Below are 12,167 nucleotides of genomic sequence, written 5' to 3'. Positions count from 1 at the left end.
TGTTTAACAGCATCTTGATTTCTCATAAATTCATTAGCTTCCATTTGCTCCAATCCAATTCTGAAAGAATGATTCTCCTCAGTGAGCTTTTGAGATTCTTTTTCCATCTGGCAAATTCAGCTTTTTAAGGCATTCTTCTCCTCATTGCCTTTTTGAGCCTCTTTTGCCATTTGAGCTAGTCTGTTTTTTAAGGTGTGATTTTCCTCAGTCAGGCTATTGACTCTCATTTTGTAATTTTCTTGCATCATTCTCATTTCTCTTCCCAATTTTTCCTCCACTTCTCTTATCTGCTTCTTAAGGTCCTCTATGGCCTGTAACCAGCTTGTATTTTCCTTTGTAGCTTTTGGTGCAGGAGTTGTGACTTCACTGTCTTCCTCCTGTTCCATGTGTTGCTCCTTTTTGTCCCCAAAATAGGAGTCTAGTGTTGGAATCTTCTGTCTGCTTTGTTTCCTTTGCCTGGTTATCTTGCCCCTCAGTCACTTGACCCCTGGGCTTTTTGCCACAGTAGTACTCTGCCACCAGACAGGGGAGCTTTCCTCCCAAATGCTGGGGTTTTCTCAGCTGCTGGAGGTATTAGATGGGTGCCCTCTCTGAGCCCTCCACATGCTCTGGCAAGTTGGTCTCACACCCCAGGACCTCCACCCTAGACTTCAATCCAGGTCCAAGCAGGTTAAAGCAAGAGCAATTACCCCTCAGACTGGTTGCTTCATCCCCCTACACTCTGTAGGCCAGGAGCTCAAGCTGCCATGTGGCAGCAGCTGTGCTCAGCTGTTCTCGCCCCTGGAGCAAAAGCCAATGCACTCCCAACTACTGGGTCCCAAAAGTCCACACTGCACTCACTTCTCACTTTGTCCTTAGCATCTATGTGTTGATAATTCTGGATCTCCACAGCTTCTGGTGATCTGGAGTCCCTCCAGCTGGTGGTTGATCAGGCCCATCCTGGGGCTAAAACCTTGGTGTGGGGCTGGGATCGGCTCGCAGAGCACTGTGCTGGCTGATTCCTGCCGGCGGGCTGTCCTCAGCAGGAGGTTAGCTTCTCTGTGTCATTTTGTGGGTTCTGTAGCTCCAAAGTTTGTTTATAGTCCCCTTTTACATGAATTGGAGGTGGTGGGAGCCAGAGCCACACAGAGGTTCTGTTTCTACTCTGCCATTTTGACTCTGCCCTTCCAAGGGGAATCTTACAGATTTCTTCCAGCTATATGATTGGATAGGGTTGCTCTGCCCTTCCTCCCCTCATCCTGATTTATACCTTCCTGCATGTTCTGTGCAACATCTGTTTTTGGAACATCCGTTGTTCCTATAGAATCTGTGGAAATCAAACTGCTAACATTTCTCACACATGGCTCACAGACATTAGTGTTATTAAAGACCTTAGAGGTCTATTCTGACCTCTTTATCTCATAGATGAGGAAAGGGAGGCCAAGAGAGGTTAAGTGACTTGTCCTAAATCATAAAGGTAGGAAGTGGCCAAATTAGGATGACGTGGATTCCCAGTTAAGTATCACTCTGTGTTTTCCCCTAACATTAGAATCTCCCATAGAGATAAATGATGAGGACTGTTTTTTGCAAGTCAATGAGATGGGCTAGTGATATATTGGCAATGTATCCCAGAACAAAAGGGAATTGGTAAGCATGCATGGAATGCTCAGCTGATGAAATTCCCACATAGAACAAGCTTCAAAGCCTGCCTTAAAGACATGATGACATTGAAAGTTACTACCCCCAAATTTGTATCAAGCACAGACTTTCTATGACTGGTTCTGGTCCTCTGATCCAACCTCCATGTGGGAAAAGACACTTTTTTGTTTGTTTGTTTTTTGATTGGTTGTGTAACTACAGCCAGAGAGCATTCAAAATGTTCTAATCAATCAAAACAAGTTTCTTGGTCTGGCTCTTTCAAGTCAAGTCAACAAGCATAATTAAGCATTTACTATGTGCCAAGCAGGGCATCTAAATGGCACAATATATAAAGCACTGGGCTTAGAATCAAGAAGACTCCTTTTCATGAATACAAATCCAGTCTCGGACACTAACTGAGTGACCCTGGGCAAGTCACTTAACCCTGTTTCCCTCAGTTCCTTATCTGTAAAATGAGCTGAAGAAGAAAATTTAAAAAAACACTCCAATATCTCTACCAAGAAAACATCATGGAGTCATGGAGAGCCAGATACAACTAAAAAAAGACTTAATAACAATAACATGTGTCAAGTACCATCCTAAGCCCCCCCAAAAAAGGATGAAAATAGTCCCTGCCCTCAAGAAACTCACATTCTAAGGCAGACCTAGCTAAAATTTGAGCACAAAAGAAGAGCTGGACAGAGCTTCTGGGTCAGGAAGACACCTCAGGCTCCATCTCACCCAGAATACAATATATACTGTGACTTCCCTCTCACTATTGCATCCATTCTTCCCTTCTTTTAGATAAAAGACACTGGAGATGTGACCTTGTGAGATCAAGATGGGGAGCTACCAGAAGTTCAAGAACTAGGATTTGCTGGAAGCCAGACAGTGAAGTGGCAGCATCTACTCTCAATGAGAGAAGGAATATAATATTCCAAAAGGCAAAAGGGATAGACTTACAACCAAAAATATCTTCCTCTGCAAAGCTGAGTTTCCTACAGGGGGAAATGGACCTCTAATGGAACAGAGGACTTTCAAGTATTTCTGACAAAAAGACCAGAGAGCTAAGTATGAACTTTGAAATACCAACTCAACAGTCAGGAGAAACCCAGAAAAAGGGAATTATTCAAGCAACTGAACATAGCTGCAAGATAACAGGCCAAAAAAGAAATGTCTCTACAAAATCTTTATGTCTTCAAGGAAGGAGTCAAACTAAAAAGAAAGAAAGAAAAAGACTTGGGGTGGGTTAGTTTTGTTTTGAGGGTTTTAAGACGAGAAAAGGGAAGATTAAAAATGCATTAGTATAGAAAGGAGGAAGGAGGAATGGAGCTTGTTATTTAATTGGGGTGCATAAGAAGAAGAGGATACAAACATGGAGGCAGGGAAAGGAGATATTGACATCAGTCTCACTATTAACTGAAATGGACAAAGGAGGGCTGAACACACACACACAAACTAATGTAGAAATACATGAAACTAAACAGGAAAATGGGATAGGGAAGGGTGGTGTTTAAGAGGGTGGCAATACTGGAAAAGTAAGAGGCATAAGCAAAGCAACTTTCTAATTCTAAAAGGAATATGGAAAAGTGGATGGAGGGGAGAGAAAAGTAAAAAATTAGGATCTAAGGAGGTGTCTTAGATCTTGATTTCTTAGGAAATGGCTGAAGAAATCATGGTGTTTGAAGGAAAGAAATTGTGGGGTAAAAAATGAAGAATGAGACAATTTCAGAGAATCCTGAGTAGTATGAAGTGATGTAGAGTGAAGTGTATATTGTAAAAACGACAACATTGTAAAAACAACAACAGTAACAACCCAACTTTGAAAGTGCTGTTAATGCGACAAGCAGTCATGTGTACAGAACACCTACAATGAAGCATATTTAACCCACCTTCTGGCAGAGCCAATGGCTACAAGGTGCAAAGACAGGGCCTTTTGAACAAGGACTCTGTATGGGCCTATTTAACTTGACTATGCTTATTTGTTACAGGGCTGTTAGTGTAGTTGTTTTCTTTCTCTCATTTTTTTTGTTTTGTTTTTCAAAAAAGGGCAGGTTAGAAATAAGAGAAGGTTAGCAACAGTGATTCCCCCTACAAGAGGGCCTTTGTAAAAATTTTTAAAGTGCACAGAAAAAAAATAATAGGAAGATGTTCAGAAGGAAAAACAAGCAGGATAATTTTTAAAGTATTACAAACATTTTTTAAAACCAAATTGTATGAATGGAAATTCACAGTTTCATATAGTATCCTCTTATTGTATTTTTTTTTAAAGCAATCGGGGTTAAGTAACTTGCTCAAGGTTACACGGCCAGTTATTTCTGGGTGTGGTGCTGAGTATTGGAGCCCAGATTTGATCCCCAGGTCATCCCGGCACTGGAGCCGGTGCTCTTACTCACTGAGCCACCTGGCCGCCCCCAAGCAATTGGGGTTAAGTAACTTGCTCAAGGTTACACAGCCAGGTGTTTCTGGGTGGGTGCTAAGTGTCTGAGCCTGGGATTCCATCCCCAGGTCATCCCAACACTGGAGCCAGTGCTGTTACTCGCTGTGCTACCTGGCCGCCCTCCTCTTATTGTATTTTGTGGTGAGTATAGAAATAATCTTTTTGGTGTTTAAATTTAAAAAAATTTTCTAAGAGAAAAAATCTGAGTCCACTCTCCCCTGGGACCAAAAGTTTGGGCCCCAAAGTTTCTGGGGGGGGGGAATGTTTGTAACTATTGCTCTTCCTATATCTTTTCAATCAATATCCTTCAATAAAAGATAATTGATACTAATTGTTAAACAGAACTAAGGTATTAATCTCTGGTGGTTAATGGGGTGGGCACAGAACAGAACGAAATGGAGGCTTGAGAATATCTTAGAGAAGAGACACACACACAACCTTCATGTATAACCCTAGCGCCCTAAGGGGAGAAATGTAGCCTTCCTTAGGGACCTGCCTCAGCAATGAGAGTGGGAGTTGGAATGAGCAGTTTAAACACTGTATAAACAAAGTTTATACAGGCTATACTTCTGTTGTTGAGTGTATAGGAAGAACAGTTATCTATACCTTCTAGGCATTCCCCTTGCATTGCTTTCTGTCTGTCCAATCTGCTACAAATTTTTTAGATGAAGTGACATAATTTCTGCAGAGGCGAGGTGCTAGAAGGATGGAACATTGTATATCCCAGCAGAATCAATGTATTTCCTAAACTTCTTTTCTTCTTGTTGGTTTGTTTTGTTCTTTATTAAGAGAGATGATTCATTGGGCAGGTGCTGGGTCGGAGGATGGGAAGAGAAGAACAGAAGGATACATTTAGAAATATAGATGATTTAAAAACAAAAAGCAATCAAAAATTTAATTTTAAAAAAATGTATGATGTGCAGAAAGGAATGGGGTATAGGTGTAATGTGGAATGGGGGCTGGGTTTGGTACTGGTGATAAGAAATTGGCTAGGTCCTTGTAAGAGAAGGGCAACGAGGTAGCAATCTGGCATCAGCCAAGGCCTGAGTTCAAATCCGACCTCAGACACTTACTAGTTGTGTGACCCTAGGGAAGTCAGTTAACCTTGTTTGCTTCAGTTTCTTCATCTGCAAAACAAACTGGAGAAAGAAGTGGTAAACCACTCCAATATCTTTGCCAAGAAAACCCCAAAAAGGGTCCCAAAGGGTCAAACATGACTGAACAACAACAGCATTGTAAGTGAAGTAGGCATTTAGTTCAGTGATTACCTGGATGGGGGGGGGGGGGAGGTGCTACCCTACATGAGTCAAGAGTTTAGCTCATTTCCCAATTGACTAGGGCTTTGTCATAGATTTATAATATACCAATCAACTAATGCCCAGGGACCCCAAAATTGTATGGAACCCAGGCCAGAGGATAGTGTGGTAAAGAGAATAAATACCCTGATTTCTAGGGGAAAATTGGTGTAATAGGAGCTTATAGCTGAAGTTCTAAACCCATAACTGAAATTACAATGATAGGAGCCATGCACCTGAATCTGGTGAGGGACCAGACAACCAACCAGCACAGAGGAGAGAAGACCAGTGCCTTAGAAAGATGATTTTGGAAGCTGTGTAAAAAAATATATTGAAAAGTAGAGAAACTAGAAGCAGGGAAATCAATTAGGAGGTTAATGGAAAAGTCTAGCAAAAGGTGGTCAGAACTCAAAGTAGGTCAGAAGCCATATGAATGAAGAGAAGAGAGAGATAAGAGATATGTTGTTGGTAATATCTCCCTTCTCTGCCCCCAATAGTAAACCTTTCAGAGGAAAAACCACATCCTGCATTATTATGTTGGCGCCCTGAACTTGTCCAGAGTTTGTGACACTTATAAGTGGAGATAGAAATAGAAGCCAAGCTATATTTTCCTCTCTTCTCCCCAGAGTTACCTGTGCCCGTGTCATCTCCATGAGGTCAGAGACTGCTTCCTTTTGTCTTTATAGCCCCAACACCTACTATAACACCTAGAACACAGTGTATACTTTATAAATGCCTGGTGATTGATTAGTTACAACCAGAAAAAAAGTCATTCATTTTTCACTACAACTGGTCTTGTATGGTGAGCTTGGACTGAGCCAAGGGAGAAGATGTAAATGAGGAGGGAAGCTATAAATTCCTCAACAGCCAAAGGCCCTAAAAAAGAAATTAACCTGCAATCCTGATACTTCAAAGCTTGCATTGATCAAAACAAGAAGACAGATTCATGGTACCAGTCTGTCAGAACTGTGTCAAAAAAAAAAGGGGGGGAGCGTATGAAGCAGACACAGAGATGATTTCATTATTAAAGGATGTGTGTATATGTATATGTGGACAAGGAATAGAAATAAATCCAGTCTCCTTCACACTATTGTTGCCATACTGTAATGGGGGGAGGGGGAGGGAGGAGCAGGTCTGTAATTGGGCACCATCAAAAGTCCTTCTAGCTGACACACAATAGGTTATCTCAAGACTGAGAATGTGGGTCTCCTTGTTTATAGTTTCTCAAGTCAAAGCAGCAGGCTAACCAGACTCAAATGTATGGAATCTACAGATAAATAAAATTTGTGGGGTCACCAGTTGAAGGGGAGAGATTCCCACACTTGGAGGCTTGCAGGTATAGCCTTTCCTATAGCTGCAATTAATGAGACCTCCTCTTTATTGCCATTCATCTCTCTCTCTGCTGTTGATTCCTAGAAGGTATATTTCTATAGATTTGGGCCATCTCTTCTTGAAAAGCCAGGACCCAACCCCCAGCACCTCATATTTACAAATTAACAGCAGCAGTCTTCATACTGACTCTTATCAGATGAGAATAACACAAAGTGGTTGGGATAAGGGCCAGATTCACCACTGGTACCATCTCCCTAAAACTCTTTCTCTTTGAACAGGAAAGAGTGGGAAGACATAGAGATGAGCTGGGATTCCTCCCTAAGCCCTTGAGTTTCATCCAAAAACATCATTTGAATCAGTAAGAGGAAAGATACTTTTTTCTATTTATATTCAGTTAATAAACAATTAGTAAGTATTTACTATGTTCTAGGGACAGTGCCAAACAGTGAAATAGTCCCTGACCTCAAGAAGCTTTCAGTCTAATAGGGGAGATAACCCATGTATATACACATAATATAGACAAAATGAATACAGGGTGATTATGGGAGGGAGGGAACTGGTGAGCAGGGTACAAGGGCAAGAAAGACAATGTAGAAGGAAACCAGGACTTGGAAGATGAAGAGGAAGTGAATTCCAAGAATGGTGGACAGACAGAGTCAAGAAATGGAAACATGAGATGGAGTATCTTTCATGTGTTCTGAACAGCAAATGGGCCCATGCACCTTGTGTTTATAGAGTGTGGGAAGGAGATTCTCTGACCTCCTTAGTTTTGAGGCTGTAGGTTAGAGTTTCCAGAAGAACACTTGAAATTTTAAAACATGCACTTTGGGTAGAAAATATGGTAGAGTGAGAGGCAGCATGATATAGTGGTCTTGGAGTCAGAAAAACCTAGGTCTACATCCTGACTCAGATACTTCTTAGGAACTGTATGACCCTGAACAAGTCACTTGACTTCTGTCTGCTTCGGTTTCTCTATAAAATGAGGGGGTAAAAGTCCATTCCATCCCAGTCAAAATTCATAGTTTTTTATGATATTGTTTTTTTTTTTAAATATTGTAGCCTCTATAAAATGTTCTTTTTATTATTCTAAACATAATTTCATGGAAAAAAATGCTAATTTTTTCCACTGTTGACCAGATCCATGTGAAGTCTAACTATTTGGATGACAAGGCTATAACTTAGGCACCATTATCTAGCTGGTTACAGCTACCTGAATTACAGCAGTAGGACATAATAAGAAATAAAATGGTTTCTGGAATGTTAGCCTCCAGATGCCAAACATACTGACTGAACCTTTAAAGACAGATGCATATAAGGATTTATTATACAAACATATTTATATATAAATATACATAAAATAAAGATAATTTGTTATACAAATATTTTATAAATATAAAGATTTATTAATGCATCTGAGATTAATAAAGTCCAGAAGTATGTAAATATGTTGTGTCTTAGGCTCATGCAAGATCAATGAAGAAAATGGGTTCAACAAACATTTATTAAGTACTATGTGCAATAAATATTCTATGGTAGATGTTTAATTAATATATATTAGCACATACATAGCCCCAAGTAAAACTACAGTTTCCACTAACAAAATGCACTCTGAAGAAATGAAACAACCACAAACACTGATTGCTGGTATCTGAAACAGGACAGATATCTCATAAATCTGTAGGAGAAAGAGCTTGGAGTTAAGTCTTGGAGTCTTGGAGTTAAGATATTGCTTTGAACCATACCTCTGCCATATACTAAATGTGTGATTGGAGGTCATTTCACCTCTCTGGGCCTCAGTTTTCCCATCTGTAAAATGTATGGGTTGGATAAGATGGTCTCTCAATCTTATGATCTTCTCAGATCCCCACTAATTTTTAGTAGGTCATTCTAAGCACAAGAGAACACAAATTTGTACAATGTAGAGTTGTAAAGGATCTTAGAAATCAACCTCCTCAACTAATCCAATGATCCCCCAACCATGGTGTATAAGATGGGAGGAGCAGAGCCTGACTGAGGCTCAGGAAGACTTGGATTCAGATCCTGCCTCTGATACATACTACTTATATGACTCCAAATACATCACTTAACAATAGCCTAGGAACCCACTGAGAGGATACCTGTGCTGCTGAAATATACCATGAAGTAATGCAGTGAATAAAATGCTGGGGTTGGAGTTGGAAAGACCTAAATGCATATCTTTTCTCAGACCCACTCAGCAAATTACTTACCCTCTTTTTGCCTTACTCTCCTCTTCTGTAAAATGAGGATTATAATAAAAGGGCCATAAAAATTCTGGCTATAATGAGTAGGAGAGACTTTCTCATCTCTATTAATGGAGAGAAGTTCCCCACACAAATGAAAATGAAGGTCCAAAAGGCAATCAGCTCCACTCTACCCCCCAAAAATGGTGATGATGATGATGATTGTGATGATGATGATGAACAAGGATACAAAGACAAAGCAAAATAGTGTCTCCCCTTAAGGAACTTCCTTTCTTGTTTGCTTTTGTTGCTCAACTCTTCATGAATTCATTTGGGGTTTTCTTGTCAAAGATACTGGAGTGGTTTGCCATTTCCTTCTCCAGATCATTTTACAGATGAGGAAATTGAGGCAGGCAGGGTTAAGTGACTTGCCCAGGGTCACACAGCTAGTAAGTGTTTCTATCCAAATTTGAACTTCCCATCTTCCTGACTCCAAGCTAGTGTTTTATCCACTACATTGGAATGCACAGAGGCAAAAAAAAACCATGACATTTCTGGGTAATGGCTGAGTTCAGTTTACCTGAATGGACAGTAGCATGTGATATGAAGCAATATAAAATAAAACTGGAAAGATTAGAAATCTAAATCACAGGGAGATTTAAAAGCCAAAATTAGAATGTTCTATTTTATAACAGAGGCAGTGAGGTGCCATGAAAATGTTTGAGTAAGGGTATGGTGAAGGAAAGTCTGTGTCTAAGGAATCAGTTTGGTATCTGTGAGGGCTGAAGCTTCAACTGTGGTTGCTAACTTCTGACTCCAGTTCCTATCTGTTACTTGGGCCATGATATCACACTCCTAGGATACAGTACTGAATTAGAAAAGAGAAAAGGGTCGCTGTTGGGCAAATGGATCTCTATTCAGGACATGTGGATTGTACCCCCCAAAAAAGAGTAACTGGGGCAGACTAGAAAGAAGATTTGGACCACCACCAGTTAGCTTTCAGTTCTGACCGACCCTGCTCTTGAGATCCTGAGGGACCAAGAGGCAGTAAACTTTCATATGGTTTTGGATTGTCTTGTTAAAAGCCTTTGAATCTTCAGGTAGTATATTAGCTACGTGAATGCCGGCACTAGGAGGAGCAGAGGACTCTTAGCTGCATGAGCTTGAGGGAGCTAGAAGCCTCTGTAATGAAACAGCGGTCTCCTGGATTAATTAGATCATTTGTAATAGCTTTATCCATTAAGCCCACTGTATTCTGACGTGCTCAGAATACAAGTGGAGAAGCCAGATCCATGGCTAGGATCACACTCTATCCAGCGCTATGTATAAGAAGCACCTGCATTTCCATATTGTAACATCACAAATTCCAGGAGGCTTCAGATAGGACCAGATAATTAATGACCTCTGACCCACCCCTATGGTTGACCTCCAAGCCCCTTCCATTCCCACTCACAGAGCTAAGTACCAACAGTAGTCCAGAGCCCAAAATAGACAAATTCTCAAATCCATCCTTTCTTTTCATGCCCTCATTGCCACTCCCCTGGACTATTACAATAGCTTTCTAACTGACTTTTCCACCTCCAGGCTTTCCCTGACTCCAATCCATCCTACACGCAGCTGTCAAATTAATTTTTCTACAAAGCACAAATCTGATTACATCATTCCTCTTCTCAAAAATCTCCAGTTGTTCTCTGTCACCTACTAAATAAAGTCTGAAGTTCAAACTTCTTAGACTGGCATTCAAGGCTCTCAAACACCTGGCCCTAAACTATCTTGCCAGCTTCATCTCTCACTTGTTTTCACAGTAAACTATCCCCAAGTTTCCCTCCCTCCTTGCCTTTGCTCATGCTCCGTGATTCTGCTTGAAATATTCTTGCCTGTAGTCTCAGCCTGTCCAAATTCTACTGCTTCTTCAAGCCCCAGCTGAAGTGTCATTCTGTAAAGTGCCCTGATCCCCTCTGCAACAATCTATAGAAGGATGCCTTTACAGAAGACAGAGGCAGTCTTTACCATCTGGTCTAAAGGAGCACTTCCTTTGCTCCCCCCATTTATCATATTCTGGTTTTCATATGATAGCTAGCTGGCATTGTAGAGAGCACTGGACTTTGAGTCAAAAGGACCCGAGTTCAAAACCTGCCTCAGACACTTACTGACCCACTTAACCTCTGTCTGCTTCTGTTTCCTCATCTGTAAAATGGGGATAATAACATCTACCTCTCAGTGTTGCTGTGAGGATAAAAATGAGATAATATTTACCAGGCACTTTAGAAACCTTAAGGCACTAAACAGGGTCTCCCAAAAGTCTTAATGTTTTTAAAGCTTCAAACTGCACTAAGACTTTTGGGACACCCCAAATAAATGTTAGCCATTTTAATGTATTATTGTTATTAATATTATTTTCACTCTTCTCCATTACTAGATTTTAAACTCCACTAAGGTGGCGACTGTGTCTTATTCATGTTTGTCTTCCCCTCCCCCTCTCCTGAATTACACTTTACACAGGGACTAGGATGCTGCAGATGTTTAAAAGATGTTTGCCAACAGAGTGAAGATGAGTCAGCTCAGAAACTCTCCTAGGCTGGTGATCTTTTCACATCCCAGACCAAGAAGTCTGGACCCGGCTTATTTACAGTAACTTCTGTGAGGCTTCTGAGTTGACTTAAGGATCATCTGGTGGCAGACACAGGAAAGAGAAAGTAAATGCATCCCAACAGTCCCCTCTCAGCTTTGCTTCTGACTCTCAGGACTTCCCCCACCAGGACTCAGCTGCCTTCTTCTGGAATAGACTGCGCTGCTGCAGCCCTCTTCTCCCTTTGGTGAGGTCCCCCAGCGGCACCCTGTGGGGGATGGGCTCAGGCCAGCCTTGAGTCCTTCCCTCCCAGCTGGGTTCTGACGCCACAGACCTGGCCACTTTGCCCCTAGGCAGATACCTCCCTCCCCGCTACTCCTCTTTGGCTCTTCTTTATGTGTCTTCTTTTCCTCTCTCTTTAGAAATATAAGCTTCTTGAGGACAGAGACTCCTCCTTTTTTCCATTTTCTTTTCTTTCCTTTCCTTTTCCTTCTTTCTTTCCTTCCTTCCTTCTCTCTTTCCTTCCCTTTCTTTATTTCCTTCTTTCTTTCCTTCCTTCTCTCTTTTCTTCTTTCCTTCCTTCTTTTTCCTTCCTTCTTTCTCCATTCCTTCCTTTCTCTTTTTCTTTCTTTCTTTCTCTTTCTTTCTTTCCTTCCTTGTCTGTTCCCTTCTTTCTCCCTTCCTTCCTTTCTCTTTTTCTTTCTTTCTTTCTT

This window comes from Petaurus breviceps, unplaced genomic scaffold (assembly GCF_028583685.1).
Source record: "Petaurus breviceps papuanus isolate PSGF00001 unplaced genomic scaffold, PetGlider_PUasm1.0 90895, whole genome shotgun sequence".
Classification (NCBI taxonomy): domain Eukaryota; kingdom Metazoa; phylum Chordata; class Mammalia; order Diprotodontia; family Petauridae; genus Petaurus; species Petaurus breviceps.
Note: the sequence above shows the minus strand (reverse complement) of the source record.